Raw genomic sequence first — 17954 nt, forward strand, 5'->3', positions numbered from 1 at the left:
AATCCACAAACACACAATGTAACTCCTTCTGGCCTTCTCTGTACTTCTCCAACAGTATTCTTAGAACAAACATTGTATCTGTAGTGCTCTTTCTCAGCATGAAGCCATATTGCTGTTCACAGATCTTCACCTGTTTTCTAAGGGCCCTTTCCCACGGGCATTTAGGAGGATTTGCGGATGGAATGCGCACAAAAGTGACCCACAAACGCCAAACAACCGCAATAACCGTGTAACATTCCTGTATGAGTTGGCTGCCATCCGAACATGTCCGTGATCATCTGCAGAGGCACGCATGTCCACAGCCAGGATTTTTGAGCCGCTCAAACATCCTGCTGCGGATGAGATCCGCATCACTGCCTGAACACATACTGAAGACATACACAGGACATACACAACCAACACGCCGCATATCCGCTGTCATCCGCTCATATCCGTAACCGACGGGTTGGTGCGGCTTGGCGGCGGACCAGGACAGCGTGCAAAACAGATATGACGCGTGCCCAGCACGGCAACATCACGGTCACAAATGGTATGTCACGCATGCAGACAGAGTGGGCACGGAAGAAGCGAGTGCATCACGGCCGCTGTGTCCCTCATGGGGGCGCCTCCGCGGTCGCCTTCGCTTCTGTTCCCTGTTATATCCGCTTTTCTTCCTCATGTATTCGCTGATCCACCCCGGGACATTTGTCATTTCCGCCCAGCTCAGCTTTTGTCTCCTCATTTCATGCGCAAATCCTCCTAAATGCCAGTGGGACAGGGCCCTAAGCCAAGCTTCTGCTACTCTTTCCCATAACTTCATACTGTGGCTGATCAACTTTATGCCACTGTAGTTACTGCAGCTCTGCGCATCACCCTTGTTCTTAAAAATAGGAACCAGCACACTGTCTCCACTCCTCGGGCATTCTCTCGCTTTCCAAGATTTTATTAAACAATCTGGTCAGAAACTCCACTGCCATCTGTCCTAGACATTTCCATGCCTCAACTGGAATGTCATCTGGACCAACTGCCTTTCCACTCTTCCTCTTCGTAGCTGCCCTCACTTCGTTCTTACTAATCTCTTGTACTTCCTGATTTGCTCTCACCACATCATCCAGCCTTCTGTCTCTCTCATTTTCTTTGTTCATCAGCTCCTCAAAATATTCCCTCCACCTTCTGAACACACACTCCTCGCTTGTCCCCTCCCTCCCTAAACTCATGAACAGTTAACCCTTGCGTGACAACATGAACATCAACTCTGTGATCAACTTGTCCGAGTCCAGCTATTGCGCCAAAGGCTGTGGTGTTGGTGTGAATAGTGATGCCGAAAGGTCAGAGTACGCTTCTTTTATGACAGCAATGCAGATGCCGCGCACGCGCAACACGTACACGATGCATTCACAATACACCCGTAATGCTGCCTTAATAATCGCAATGCATCAGATACGTTTCCTCATGACATGTGTTATACATCCGTGATTGTTCATCATATATTTGCTATACATTAATATATCCGTAATTCATAGTTTTGTTGCAGATGACAAGGAACGCCCGTACTTTGTATACTCAATTCATGCGCAATTAATCCTCTCCCCAGTGAGACCGGGCTCTTAAGCTGCATCTCCTTCTACTCCTGTCTATTTTCTTCATCTCTCCGACTATCCCAAAACTTTTTCAACCAACCTCTTTCTCCTTATGTTTTCCTGCACATCTTCATTCCACCAGCAAATCACGTCTTCCTTCCCCTGTCCAGATATCACACCCAGTACCTTCCTAGCTGTCTCCCTCACCACATCTGCAGTACCAGTTGTCCAAAACTGTGTCCACTCCCTCCAGTGCCTCTCTCACCTGCTCACTGAATTTCCTCCTTCAGCTTCAACCATCTGATCCTTTTGTCAGCTCTCACTCTCTTCTTCTGTACCTCTAAAGTCATCCTACAAACCACCATCCTATGCTGTCTAGCTACACTCTCTTCTGCTACCACCTTACAGTCTCCAATTTATTTTAGCTTGCATCTCTTACACAGAATGTAGTCCACCTGTGGGTGCCTTCCTCCACTCTTATATGTCACCCTGTGACAGGAAGATTGATAATCAGTTTGTTTATAAGTGATGAAATGCAGTCACAAAGTAAAAGAACACACATGCTACAGTAACACATGATGCAGGTTCTATAATGTGGGGCTGCTTTGTTGCCTCTTGTGCTGGAAGCATTGATTGTATCAAAGATTACTGGGACATTTTAGACTAAAATGTACTGCTCAATGTCAGAACACTAGGTTTGAGGTGAAGGTCTTCCATGTTTCACCAGGACAATAACCAGAATCACACGTCCAACACCACAAAAGACTGGTTGAAGATGAAAGCATGAAGTGTTTTATGCAGCTCAGCAGTCCTGACCTTAATCCCATTAAAAACCTTTGGAAAGAGTTCAAACTGAACACTGCACAAAGGGCTCCTGCAAACGTAAAATACCTGGATTGCACAGCAGCGGAACAATGACAGAAACTACCAGCAGATGGGTGCAGCAAAGCTTCTACATTCATTCATTCATTCATTTTCTATACGCACTATTTTCTGCCCGTGACCCTTGATATTCAAGAAGAATATCAAGGGTCACGGGCAGGGATGGGGGGTGGGCTGGAGTCTATCCCAGCACACATAGGAGGAAAGGCTGGGAACACCACGTCTATCGTAGGGCCATATATAGACAAACAAAGTCATTAAGATTCCACATGGCAGCAATAAACATTTGAGGGCTGTTGGTTTTGACATATATTCTGTAAACTATTACTGAAGGCCACCAGTTACTGGGTTCAGGTACATTTTGTGCATGTCCTGTTTCTCTGTTATGCATATTTATTATTTTTCTTTTGTTCAATAACCTTGGACATTTTTTCAAAAAATTCAGTCTTTACAAATTTGATTAATTTGAATTTATTTCAGAAGCCATTCTGTCTTATGTAGTTGAAATTCAGGGTTGGTAGGAATTTTGACAAAGGTTGTACATTATACATAAATTTTTAATATTGATCTCTGAATGTGTGTATCTTACTGTGCAGGGGTTTTTATATATATATATATATATATATATATATATATATATATATATATATATATATATATATATATATATATATATATATATATATATATATTCCATGATCAGTCAGAAAAGGAAATGGTTAAATCATAGATGCGCAATTTCTCATTAAAATATGAGCAGAAATAATCACAGTGTGTGTGATGGCAGTTGATATCTATTATTATGGCACATTGAGTCTGTCCTGGTTTGAGCCATAGGCCTTCATCTAAAACAGAAAATCTGCCCTTGTAAACAACCAGCAAAGCTCAGGAAGACTTTCTGTGCACACTGTGACTAATATTCAGTAGCAGCTTATTAAAGTAAGAAACAAATTCAAATTATTCCAGCTCTTCATCTTCCTCAGTCAGTCTGATCAGCCTGCCTTCCCAGCCAAGTTCTCCAGCTGGTTGGGGATCTTGTTTGGCTGCTTTTCTCCTGGTCGTGGCATGTCTAAACATCCCGCCTACCACGGGCTTAAATAGAAACCAGATAATTGAATAATTTTGCCGTTACATATAAGCAGCTGGCACTGTGCCAGAGCTGCATATCATTTGCCATCTCTCCAAAGAAAGCTCAAATCAGGTCTGCTCCACAGTTTTTGCTTCACTCTAAACCAAATCAATCAAATTACTCTTTAAAAGCATTATTATGTTACCTGCAGTAGTTTTTAAAGGGGTCATATTGTGCAAAATCAATTTTTTTTTTATCATTCTTTTGCACCTGAATGTGGTTGCAATTTCATATTTAGAAAAATGCAAATATGCACAAGTGCAAATTAAAACATTCAATACAGCTTGTCAACTTTAATATAAACCGCTAAATCTATTCTGTTCTTAGACTCAGCAGTTCACACCATAGTGCTCTGTAGTCTGTCAGTTCATCTGTGTCTCACTCTGACTGTCTGAACTGTTGCTCCTTAATACTGTCTGCATGATACTAGGTGGTAGTTTCAAGTGATAGTATTTTAGGATTTTGTGTTATATTGTGTGTTCTCCATGTTCATGTTATGTGTGTTCTCCAAAACATTTTGGTGGACATTAACATGGGGCCCTGATCTGACTTTGGGCTGCTAGTAGGGATGGGCGATATGGCCTAAAATACATTTTGCGATATATTTTGTAGCCTCTTGCGATAACGATACCATCCTATGTTATCTAGCACAAATATAGCTCATCACGACAATCTTCATATGACAGAAATGTTTGTGCCGCACGAGATGGTCCTCTCCAAAACTGGACAGGTAGTAACAAAGAAAAGGAACAGACTCAAACCTAACACCACTGAAATGATCTTGTGTTTAAATACAAACCTTTGAAGCGCCAAAATGCCCATCATTTTGTACAACTATTTTCATAAAAGTCCCTAGTTGCACAAGTATTTCTCAGTTTATATCTCTATTACAGAGTATTTTATGATGGCACAGTCACATAACAACTATATTAATGTTTTAAAACAAAATATAGTCAAAAATTTCAAGATGCCCATAGAACCTTTATTATTAAACATACATAACATTTCAACACAGTTGCTTCATAGTGATGATTCTTCTTCTTGTTTTTAATGGCAGCCGGTATCCTCATTGTTGCATTGTTGCCACCTTCAGTCCGTTAACATGCATTACCGCAATAGAATTAAAATCTATCGTAGGCCATATTTATAACATTTATACGGTCTACCCCATATACCACGCACCCTTAGCTGTTGGTCTTTGACCCATGCAAACATGTGCTTTAAATCGCCCCTGGTTCTGGTTGCTGATTGGATCTAATCATTTGTATACTTTATTCACAGGTGTGATGTGCCTTTCTGCTCAGTATTTTAAGAAAGTCTGAGATTTGTGAGGAATTAATCTGAATATTTTATTTGCACAGAGTCACGCGGTGCATAGCAGGTGAAAGCATGTGACACGAGGCACACTAATTGTGGACACAGACACCGTGTGCTCCATTTTGCATGAATTCATCCACATAACTGAGCATTTGTGTGCTGACAATTAAAATAATACAAAAAAATCTGCAATATTTAATTGTTCCAACAGACGATATTTAAGCAAACTAATAAATAATCGTGCTGGTCTCTCAGGGCTGTGCACATGGAGGTCACAGGGCGCACCACAAACCACAAAAGGGCTTTTACTGTTCATTAAAAAAGGACAGAAATCATAGTTTTTGCCAGTAGCACTGCCAGAATTTGTAAGGATTTTTTAAAAATATTCAACAACTTGGATTATCCACAGGCAAATTCGACTTGCTGGCAAGGGAAAGGGAGATCCCTGCTTTAAGGGCAATCCCAGGGTTGACCTTCATCCACATATCAGGTTTGTTGGAAATGGGACAAGGACCTGTGGGGAGTAGGAGAACAAGCAGACACGTGGCTGAAATTATAGTACGATTCCCCAAATCCAAAGATTTTTTTTTTTTTTTGGTTTTGTATGTTTGTTTTTTGTTGTTTTTTGTATGTGTGTTTGTGCATCTAAAATTTAATTTTAGGTTGGATATGGCATGCTTTTTGTTATTGTTTGTTTGTGTTGCTGTTTGTTTGTTTTAATATTCAGGTTAGATACACCCGCTGAGGTATTGCTCCTGCTTCCCCTGCTTTCAGAAAGGGGGCATGGCAGTTTGTTTGTCTCTTAAATAGGGGTGAGATGATGCATTGTGAATTGTGATAATCATTTCATGAAGCCTGCATTGAGTCATATGTTTTTGTGATACCATGAAAGTCAACAGAAGAAATAACCTCTTGCGCATAAATCATAAATGATTTATAAAATACAAAAAGAAAACATGCAGCACGGTGGATTAGTGTTTAGCACTGTTGCCTCGCAGCAAGAAGGTCATGGGTTCGATTCCCTCCTGTGGCCTTTCTGTGTGGAGTTTGTGTGTTCTCCCCCTGTTTGCGTGGGTTCTCTCCGGGTGCTCCAGCTTCCTCCCACATCCAAAGACATGCAGGTTAGGTAGATTGGAAACTTTAAAATTGTCTATAGGTGTACGTGCAGGTGTGAGTGTGTTTCACTGGATGAACAGAGAGTCACTAAGACAGTGCTGGGGTCTTGAAGCAAGCGTCCCATACAACGTTATAAAAAAGAGCCCCGACATTAGGTTAACCTGCCTTTAAGCATGCTCTCGGCCTACCCCCAGGTCAGTGGGCCTTGCCTTGTGCATGGATTGGTAGAGCTATGTGATTGGTTGGAAAGTGTTGAGTTTGACCTCGTAGGTGGGTGAGCGTACTTGTGTTACGAGGTCTGTCAATAAAGTAACGGTCCTTTTTATTTTTTTCAAAAACTATATGGATTTCATTCATATGTTTTTACGTCAAACATGCTTGAACCCTCGTGTGCATGCGTGAGTTTTTCCACGCATGTCGGTGACATCATTCGCCTGTGAGCACGCCTTGGGAAGGAGTGGTCCCGCCCCCTTGTCGGATTTTCATTGTCTGGAAATGGCGGAATGAATCTGTTGTATCAAAACTCTGTGCTGCATGTGTTTGTGCCAGCATGATAAGCAAAGAACATAATATTTCATGGTGCCTGTTGCCCCGACAGAGATATGAAGGCCTTAGTTTATCAGTTTAGACTGTACACAAATGATGGCATTTTTTGGGTATGTACGCAAAACATTCAGGTCAAATCCAGTCTGTGTCATTAAGTGATCTGAGGACAAGGGTCATGGAACATTCCATCCAACAATATGTATCATATCGTGATAGGTGTAACGTGATGTGTATCGTGTTGTGAGATGTGTATTGTATGTTTTGTATGGTGGAGCTAGTGCATGTTTACATGCAACAGTTGCAGAAACAGGGCATTTCTATGAGGTGTAAAAACATATTCATCTGTACAAGATATGCTTGTCTCCAAAACATACATTTTTTTGTACAACACTGATGCAATATGACCTCTTCGAGTGTGGCTACCAGAAAAAAAATGTATTGGCTTCATTTCAAAGTAAAACAGGAGGAAAAGATGATACAATTTCTTGAATCTACTCATTTCTTTAAGCAGAAATGTTTCTTTGAAGACTTATCTTCCCTCTCCTCTGTTCATTATAGCTGCTATATCTATATGCAAACCTTTTCAGGCTGTCAAAGATCTATGATGTAACATCTTAGCAAGAAGCAGCAGGCATTATCCAACCAGCTTCCCCTCATTTATGTTTTATTATATGACTGGGAAACAATGCATTCTACTTAATATTAAAGAGCAGTAAAGCTCAACACAATACACTGCAGTGCATGCGGAAAATATTCACAGCACTTCACTTTCTACATTTTGAAATGTTACAGTCTTAATCCATAATGGACTAAGCTCTTCTTTTTCCCCTCAAAATTTTACTCATAACACCTCATAATGACAAATTTTTGTAAATTTATGAAAAATAAAAAACTAAGAAATCACATGTACATAAGTATTTACACCCTTTGCTCAGTACCTTGTTGATGCATCTTTGGCAGCAATTACAGCCTCAAGTCTTCTTGAAGATGATGCCACAAGCTTGTTGCACCTATCTTTGGGCAGTTTTGCCCATTCCTCTTTGCAGCACTTCTCAAGCGCCATCAGGTTGGATGGGACGCGTCGGTGCACAGTCATTTTCAGATCTCTCCAGAGACGTTCAGTCAGATTCATGTCTAGGCTCTGGCTGGGCCACTCAAGGACATTCACAGAGTTGTCCTGAAGTCACTCAGTTGATATCTTGGCTGTGTGCTCAGGGTCATTGTTCTTCTGGAAGATGAACTGTCGCCCCAGTCTGAGGTCAAGAGCACTCTGGAGCAGGTTTTCATCCAGGATGTTTCTGCACATTGCTGCATTTGTCCTTCCCTCAATCCTGACTAGTCTCCCAGTTCCTGCCATTGATAAACATCCCCACAGCATGATGCTGCCACCACCATGCTTCACTGTAGGGATGGTGCCCGGTTTCCTCCAAACATGACACCTGTTTGTCATGGTTTGAGAGTCCTTCAGGTGCCTTTTATCAAACTCCAGGCGGGCTGCCATGTGCCTTTTACTAAGTAGTGGCTTCTGTCTGGCCACTCTACCATACAGGCCTGATTGGTGGATTGCTGAAGAAAGGAATACTGGAGATCTGACAGAGTGACCATTGGGTGCAATCAACTTCCTGACTAAGGTCCTTCTCCCCAATTGCTCAGTTTGGATGGGCGGCCAGCTCTAGAAAGAGTTCTGGTGGCTCTGAACTTCTTTCTGTTATGGACTGTGCTCATTGGGACCTTCAAAGCAGCAGAAATGTTTGTATCCTTCCCCAGATTTGTACCTTGAGAAAATCCTGTCTGAGGTCTATAGACAATTCCTTTGACTTCATGCTTGCTAGGTGCTCTGACATACACTGTCAACTGTGGGACCTTATATGTAGACAGGTGTGTGCCTTTCCAAATCTTGTCCAATCAACTGAATTTACCTCAGGTATACTCCAATTAAGCTGTAGAAATCAAATCAAATCAATCTTATTAATATAGTGCCAAATCACAATAAACAGTTGCCCCAAGGCGCTTTATATTGTAAGGCAAAGCCATACAATAATTACAGAAAAACCCCAACGGTCAAAACAACCTCTTGTGAGCAAGCACTTGGCAACAGTGGGAAGGAAAAACTCCCTTTTAACAGGAAGAAATATCCAGCAGAACCAGGCTCAGGGAGGGGCAGTCTTCTGCTGGGACTGGTTGGGGCTGAGGGAGAGAACCAGGAAAAAGACATGCTGTGGAGGGGAGCAGAGATCAATCACTAATGATTAAATGCAGAGTGGTGCATACAGAGCAAAAAGAGAAAGAAACACTCAGTGCATCATGGGAACCCCCCAGCAGTCTAAGTCTATAGCAGCATAACTAAGGGATGGTTCAGGGTCACCTGATCCAGCCCTAACTATAAGCTTTAGCAAAAAGGAAAGTTTTAAGCCTAATCTTAAAAGTAGAGAGGGTGTCTGTCTCCCTGATCTGAATTGGGAGCTGGTTCCACAGGAGAGGAGCCTGAAAGCTGAAGGCTCTGCCTCCCATTCTACTCTTACAAACCCTAGGAACTACAAGTAAGCCTGCAGTCAGAGCGAAGCGCTCTATTGGGGTGATATGGTACGATGAGGTCCCTAAGATAAGATGGGACCTGATTATTCAAAACCTTATAAGTAAGAAGAATTTTAAATTCTATTCTAGAATTAACAGGAAGCCAATGAAGAGGCTAATATGGGTGAGATATGCTCTCCTAGTCCCTGTTAGTACTCTAGCTGCAGTATTTTGAATTAACTGAAGGCTTTTCAGGGAACTTTTAGGACAACCTGATAATAATGAATTACAATAGTCCAGCCTAGAGGAAATAAATGCATGAATTAGTTTTTCAGCATCACTCTGAGACAAGACCTTTCTAATTTTAGAGATATTGCGCAAATGCAAAAAAGCAGTCCTACATATTTGTTTAATATGCGCATTGAATGACATACCCTGATCAAAAATGACTCCAAGATTTCTCACAGTATTACTAGAGGTCGTGGGGCCAAATACAATAACTTCAGTTTTATCTGAGTTTAAAAGCAAGAAATTAGAGGTCATCCATGTCTTTATGTCTGTAAGACAATCCTGCAGTTTAGCTAATTGGTGTGTGTCCTCTGGCTTCATGGATAGATAAAGCTGGGTATCATCTGCGTAACAATGAAAATTTAAGCAATGCCGTCTAATAATACTGCCTAAGGGAAACATGTATAAAGTGAATAAAATTGGTCCTAGCACAGAACCTTGTGGAACTCCATAATTAACTTTAGTCTGTGAAGAAGATTCCCCATTTACATGAACAAATTGTAATCTATTAGATAAATATGATTCAAACCACCGCAGCGCAGTGCCTTTAATACCTATGGCATGCTCTAATCGCTAATAAAATTTTATGGTCAACAGTATCAAAAGCAGCACTGAGGTCTAACAGAACAAGCACAGAGATGAGTCCACTGTCTGAGGCCATAAGAAGATCATTTGTAACCTTCACTAATGCTGTTTCTGTGATGAATTCTAAACCCTGACTGAAACTCTTCAAATAGACCATTCCTCTGCAGATGATCAGTTAGCTGTTTTACAACTACCCTTTCAAGAATTTTTGAGAGAAAAGGAAGGTTGGAGATTGGCCTATAATTAGCGAAGATAGCTGGGTCAAGTGATGGCTTTTTAAGTAATGGTTTAATTACTGCCACCTTAAAAGCCTGTGGTACATAGCCAACTAATAAAGAGATTGATCATATTTAAGATCGAAGCATTAATTAATGGTAGGGCTTCCTTGAGCAGCCTGGTAGGAATGGGGTCTAATAGACATGTTGATGGTTTGGAGGAAGTAACTAATGAAAATAACTCAGAACAATCGGAGAGAGAGTCTAACCAAATACCGGCATCACTGAAAGCAGCCAAAGAGAACGATATGTCTCTGGGATGGTTATGAGTAATTTTTTTCTCTAATAGTTAAAATTTTATTAGCAAAGAAAGTCATGAAGTCATTACTAGTTAAAGTTAAAGGAATACTCGGCTCAATAGAGTTCTGACTCTTTGTCAGCCTGGCTACAGTGCTGAAAAGAAACCTGGGGTTGTCGTATTTTCTTCAATTAGTGATGAGTAGTAAGATGTCCTAGCTTTATGGAGGGCTTTTTTTTTTTATAGAGCAACAGACTCTTTTTCCAGGCTAAGTGAAGATCTTCTAAATTAGTGAGACGCCATTTCCTCTCCAACTTACGGGTTATCTGCTTTAAGCTGGGAGTTTGTGAGTTATACCACGGAGTCAGGCACTTCTGATTTAAGGCTCTCTTTTTCAGAGGAGCTACAGCATCCAAAGTTGTCCTCAATGAGGATATAAAACTATTGACGAGATAATCTATGTCACTCAGAGTTTAGGTAGCTACTCTGCCCTGTGTTGGTATATGGCATTGGAGAACAAAGAAGGAATCATATACTTAAACATCTCAAGGATGCTCCGTGGAAACGGGATGCACCTGAGCTCAATTGTGAACTTCATGGCAAAGGCTGTAAATTCTTATGTACATGTGATTTCTTTTTTTCTTTTTTCTTTTTTCTTTTTTTTTTTACACGTTTGCAAAAATCTAAAAAAAAAAAAAATCAGATTGTCATTATGGGGTATTGTGTGTAGAGGTTTGAGGAAAAACAATGAATTTCATCTATTTTGGAATAAGGCTGTAACATAATAAAAAGTGAAAAAGTGAAGTGCTGTGAATACTTTCTTTGATGCTCTGTACACTTACACATATGCTGCTATGCGGGTGAATGGACACAGATTTAGATGTAAGTAGAGCAGAATAATACCACGCTTAGAGGAGTGAAAGACATGGAAGATTGGTTTGAGCACTTGCTGCAAAATCTGCAGCAAGTCCATACTGTAATTTTAAGGATGCTGTATGATGACATTTACAAAAATTCCACAAGCTAAACTAAATAAATATCATTGTGCATAAAGATTTTATGAATAAACTGTCAAATGAAGAAAGTGAGTGGGGGTGATGGGGGTTTGTATGTTGTTTGCTGCTCCAATACTATCGTCAAGGTCGCTGACGATAAGATCGTTATTAATCGAATTACAAACCGTGTAAAGGGGGAAGGAAATGGCCATGACTTCCAGGTGCCATGGCAACAAACTCCAACTGAACATCAGCAAAACCAAAGAGATGTGGATTTCAGGAGAGAGAACACAACACTCTGGCCCTAGTCTGCCTAGATAGAGAGTGGCGACATGACGAGTCAAAAAAAGAGGTCACGTGACTCATGGTGCCATCTTGGGTTCAAAATAGCATTTGCTATTAATCTGTCTGCATGTAAATCCAGCTATTTTATTTATTTATACACTGAAAATGCCGAGTTGTTGTGCGTTTGGATGCACAAATAGACACAACAAGGGCTTCAAGATGTATAGATTCCCTTCAGATCTGAACAGAAGAAGAATTTGGGAAAATAAAGTCACCTAAAACGTCATCGTATATTAAACTGGATATTCACAGTCACCAGACGAAAAAAGCCCAAAAGTTTTTGTATTGTTTTCCAGGTAATAATCATATAAAATGAATTTTTTCTAACAAATTTTTCCCTCACATCAGATAAAATGTGTCAAATCACAGCCGGCTGTGATTTGACACTTTTCTGGTTTCAATCCTTCGTCTCCCATCATATTATAATATTTTTTCGCAGTGCTCGCGCTGACGACAAATGGATCAGAAAAGTCTGCAACTTTACAGCACGAAGTCGATAAAAGATGAAAATGTACAGCTTACCTTTGATTTGGAGGTGATTGTAGAAAGAAAAGCTTGTTGAGGGTCAAATTAGTCCATAATTAAACAGAATCCAGAGATGGAGAACTTTAAAACTGTCACGCACATCACTGAATGACAGAGTTACAGCACCGCAGCTGCATAAATCAGGCTTTAAATTCATTCAATAAGAGATCATAAATTGTAAATTTATGTAAATTTGATAGCTTAACTATTTTTATATTTATTTTGATAGCACCTGTACCTGGATGTGTTGCTGTATGTGGTTAAATCATTTATAAAAATGTTGAAATTCAGTAGTTCAGTGCAGTTGGGCCCATAATGGCGCCATGTTCTGATTGATACCACTCTCGCTATGTAGGCACACCAACTGCCCCATCTGCATCCCCAGGATGCTCGTGGAGAGAGTTGGTAGCTTTGGGTACCTTAACGCTACAGTGTGACAGAATTAGGGATGTTTATGTTTGTAATTTATGCCTGTAGCATGGCCCAAGCAGAGGGTCGCCCCTTTAAGTCTGGTCTGCTTGAGGTTTCTTCCTCAGAGGGAGTTTTTCCTTACCACTGTTGCTCTGGGGGGTAGTAAGGTTAGACCTTACTTGTGTGAAGCGCCTTGAGGCACCGCTGTTGTGATTTGGGGCTATATAAATGAAAATAAATTGAAAATAGAAAAATTTATCAGCAGAAATAGAATACAGCATTCATTACCATCTGATCCTTGATGAAATGAGTTTTTATTAGCTAAGAATGATGCCTTTATGTATCTACATGGGAGTGGAGGTTGCAATGTGACACTGAGATGTTGATGCAGTCGCCCAATAGGGTATATTTACTCCACTATTTGCTCATCTTCTGGATGGTGACATGATGGTCTTGAGGATAAAGTGGTTTGTTTGAAACCAGAGGATCCTTGGTTGAAGTTCAACTTCAAGTCGTTCTGCTTCAGACAGGGATATCCAAAAGGAAATATAGTCCATTTAGTGGTTGCTAGTGCGGAGTAATGAGTATGAACTCTTGTTTTTGTTAAAAGGAGGATCAAAAATGAATCTCTATTCCCAAAGAAGCAAAAATGTGAAGGGAAACCATATCGTGACTGGCAATCATATCATGCAGTCTGCAACCTCACCACTACCTGACACAAAGTCCAACACACAGTAACTTTAAAGACCTGAAATAGTTACTTCATAGTTACTTGATGCTGTGGTGAAAATGACACATCAACACTTTTTCCGTCTGTAGAGTTAAGAGAAGTAGCACGGACCCCTGGGGCCTCATTCAGCAGCATTGCTGAAAAAAAAACATACTAGATTTGCTCACACAAAGTTTCGAATGTTCATATATATATGAACATCATGACCTGAAAGTATTCCAGCCTTGATATTTCAGATATATTTGAAATCACAGTGCTGGTACACCTGAAGTCTCATTTACATTATGAACTGGTTGAAATGACATTTATGGTCTCAATCCTTCCCTTTAAGGCTGTCAAAGTATCTGTTCAACAACATGGAGAAATCAAAGGAGACAAAGATAAAAACCTGTCAGGTGCAGAAATAGAAGTTTTGATCAATGAAGTGGAAGCAAGACAAGTGATAGTTTTTGGAAGCCACAGCAATGGCTGGTCAAGAAAAGGGAAACAATAAATGGGAGGAGTACATTCTGCCTTATCTGAGTAGAAGAAGCAGTCCTATTTACTGTAGATCCTGAGATGCATTGGTGCTGGTGCTTTTGCAGTGTGAAGTGGAGTCCACAACTTCCCTTGGATGGGATGGTAGTCCATCACAGGGTAGTTCCCCGGCCAAGCCTGGTACCTGTTTACAATTAGATGAACTGAGATGATGCAGGTGAAGTGTCTTGCCCACGCACACACAGGTAGTGTGACTGGGACTCAAACCCAGGTTTCCATATTGGTAGCCCAACCCCTATCCCACAGCACTGTGAAGAATCAAATTTCAGAATACATTATTACTCTGGAAGTAATGTCATTACTTCTCATTGTTCAATCATTCCCATTTGATTGCTCCTTTTTCCATATGGTGGGTAGTACCTCAGCAGCAGATTGATTTTTATAGCACAGGCCATTGTGTGTATGCATGGTAAGAGGACTGGGTACCTTTACAAACACATAGAAGCACTTCCTGATAAATCCCACACTTGGGATACCCAGAATACAATGTAACATCCATTGATGCCCAGCTGTGTAATATGCATATGTCGAGGACATGAATGAGTGAAACTTGTAAGCATCTCACCATGTCATTTAGGTCCATCGGACTTTATTTTGAGTAAATGCTTCAGGTGAGCATTAGCATGGCAAAAACCTTTTAGCTTCACCAGACCCCCCGCCTTTATCCATTTTCCTTATTTTGCCCTTCAGCTTCTGGAGGGGCTCTGCTCCCATACCCCCCACCTTTTTATGCATTTTTCTTTTTTTGCTTTTCAGCTGACCCCCAATTACAGCCCTCTTAACCCCCTGCCACTAAGCATTTTTTAATGTAGATGTTAATTAATATTCAAAGTTTTCAGCTCGTTGACAGTAGGGCTGTACAATATGGCCAAATTATCATATCTCAATATTATATATTATGTAAATGTCACTTATATACATGCTGCCCACATTCTTGAGCCGCTTGAGTGGGTAGGGAGAGTTCCCATGGGATAAAAAAAGTTTTTCAACCTACCATCCGTGGTTGTGAAGAGCAGGCACCTAAGTGGCTCTACTATTTTTCTTTCTTTTTAATATTTCAGTGTACCTTAGTAAACACTAGTAGAGTTCCACCTTAGATTTGGAATGTATAATAGAAGATATACCTTACTGAATTTTCATATCACTATGATATGACTATGATTTGACACAAAATGCAGCAACAGTTTTCTTCACACAAGTCAGGGGATGGAAACCAACATTTCCAAACCACCGACTATGTCTTGGACTTTATTTACATCAGTTATGAAGACATACAAAAAGTTTCTTTCACCAAAACATCAAATCTAGGCTTTCATCTCAAATGTACGTTCTGGCAAATTGTAGCTGAACTTTCAGGTCTCCTTTTTAAGAAAATCCTCGTCTACACCACTTCATCAGGAAGATGGATTTTATATTTTTAATACATTTATATCAAGTTGTAGAGATTTGCTTTCAGGTTTGAATTTGATGCTTGTATCACCATTTGAAGGATTGTTTCAGTTATCTGCTGCACTAATAAGCCAACAGAGCATCATTTACTCACCAATATAAGTTTGGTGTGATTAGAAGTCCATAGTTCAAACAACGTGTTCAGTTCAAATCTGAAGCAAACATTTTTCTTCTTCTACTAAAGTGGATTAGAACTTTTTGTGGTACACAGCACAAACTACTGGGCAGGAGGAAGCTAGCAGTCAATGCGACTCACTGATTCCAAATTCAGCTCTTTCAACCAGACGTGTGGTGCCGTGACATGTCAGTCATCTGTGTCCAATCAGATTTCAGGGGAGTCCAGTGAAACCCCGGCCTCCGTTCTAGCTCCACCCATGCCAGGAAGTGTTTGACATTTGAACATTTTCTGTTTCACTGTGACTGATAAATTGGCACTTCCTGTTTGAGTGTGAGCTTGCCACTGAGTTCCAGTGAGATTCCATGGGATCTCGTCTGTCAATCTAGGAAGTGGTTGACATTTGAACATTTCCTATTTTACTGTGGATTTGAAAATTGGCACTTCCTGTTTAGGATGCCCTGTACCATGAGTGAGCTTCACGCCACTGTATGACGCTTCGCTCATATCATAGCCTGGTACTGGGGGTGCTCTGAGCAGTATTAAAAATCCATTAAGAGGGTTATCAAATGTCCAAGTTGAATCTCCGATTCATGCAGGACCAATACATACAAAGAACCAAAAGAAATGCCCAGAAGGTCATCAACCCATTCCAATCATGCTTGGCTTCCATCTAACAGGAAGTATGGGACCATTCTGTCCAGAATCAGTCAGTAAAAGTGACTACCCCCATGCCATTAATGAAACTGTGACATCAGTTAAACGTGAGGATCCAACATTATTCTGATAAATACTTCACACATTTTACTTACCTGCAGTTCAACGAGTGTGTGTGTGTCATTGTGAGGACATTTTGGCTGGTCCTCAGAACATCAAGGGGCTGTTTGAGAGTTGAGGCTTGGTTTTTGGTGCTCTCAGACAAATAATTCCACTGTCTGCAATGTTGCTATCTGCTACGTATGTTGTCTGCAAGTGACAATCAAGAACCGTGAACTTAGAGAAAAACACCTGAAGTCTTTACACATCTGTCTTTGTTTGCAAGCATACAGTGGCGTGGCCCTGAAGATGGAATGAAGTGGGCTGCATTGTTGTGTGAGAGGCTTTGACGGGTCCAATCCAGGAAAATCTAGTTATCTGTGTAGCAGAGTGGGAAAAAATAACCTTGAAGCCTTTGATGTGAGGGTGAATTATTAGAGACTTAAAAAAGATTTATTTATCCATCTTTTCTTCTCAACACCTGTAGGTGGAATTGTCAAAACAACAAAGCTAGTTATTATGGCGTTATGCACATCACTTTCCAACCGTCTTTTTCTTCAGATATCCTCACCGATCCTGTCGTCGCTGGGCCATTGAACACATCAGTAATGTTTGAACACAACAACTTCACAGATTAATGAATCTCTTCAGTATAATTTTGCTCACAGTTGTGTTTCACTCATTTATGTTTCTATCATCCTCTATATTATAATAGCCAAGTGGCAAAAACCGGGGACAGCTGACATTTGCTGTTTGGTATGTTTATGCATTTTGTGTCAAGGATGAGCGCTGCGAAAATGGGAAGTTGATAGGACAAATATTTTTGGAGAAATTAGCAATTTTAGCTAAACAAACAATGGATGTTGTGCGGATGTGGAGTTTGGGGTTTGAGGGTTTTAAATGTTATTGTCGTTCATGCCAGTTTAGCAGTGTTGTTGGAACTAATTTATTGTCATTTTTTAGTTTGTAGGTTTAGTCGCTTTAGTTATGTTAGCATTACCATGAGTGAGTTCAGTCTCATGTTGCTGACACCATGAGTGAAACACGTGTTATGTTTGATCTCCACCCTGTTTGTGTCTCAAATTAGAAACACCTGCATGTGGTAAAGACAAACAGCTGTACGTGCGTGCAACTTTGATCAGGATCAAACAGAGCACAGCTGACATTTATTGTTTGGCATGCTTATGTATTTGTGGGTCAAGGATAAACAGCGCCAAAACAGAACTCTGATAGGACTAATGGCTTTGGAGAAGCTACAAATATCAGCTAACATTGCTAATTACATTTTAGACTCACATGCCTTTCCAGCAGGGGGCAGTAAATCATCTTTATATTAAAAGCGTGAGTGTAAGTGCATATACGAGATCTGTTAGAAAACTATAAAAACTTTTATTTTTTGCAAAAACTATATGGATTTGAATCATGTGCACTTGCATCAGCCAAGCTTGAACCTTCGTGCGCATGCGTGAGTTTTTTCACGCCTGTCAGTTGCGTCATTCGCCTGTGAGCACGCTTTGCGTGAGCAGTGGTCCACTCCCCTCATTGGATTTTCATTGTGAGGAAAATGTCTGAACGATTTGGAGCTTTGCTGCATCAAATTCTATTTGAAACTGAGAGACAGCCAGGTGGAAACCATGCGGAA

At 40.6% G+C, this 17954-nt stretch overlaps 1 protein-coding gene and 1 long non-coding RNA gene across 2 annotated transcripts in view; both read left to right on the plus strand.

Annotated features, from left to right (window-relative positions):
• The window catches only part of adgrl3.1 (adhesion G protein-coupled receptor L3.1), a 479593-nt gene that overhangs the window by 354175 nt on the left and 107464 nt on the right, over positions 1-17954 (plus strand). The gene's annotated exons all lie outside the window — the stretch shown is intronic.
• Positions 1039-17316, plus strand: LOC117525897. Its single transcript, XR_004565164.1, has 3 exons — positions 1039-1173; positions 2361-2367; positions 17307-17316. It is a non-coding gene; the product is annotated as an uncharacterized LOC117525897 (long non-coding RNA).

The sequence above is a fragment of the Thalassophryne amazonica genome, chromosome 15, assembly GCF_902500255.1.
Source record: "Thalassophryne amazonica chromosome 15, fThaAma1.1, whole genome shotgun sequence".
NCBI lineage: Eukaryota > Metazoa > Chordata > Actinopteri > Batrachoidiformes > Batrachoididae > Thalassophryne > Thalassophryne amazonica.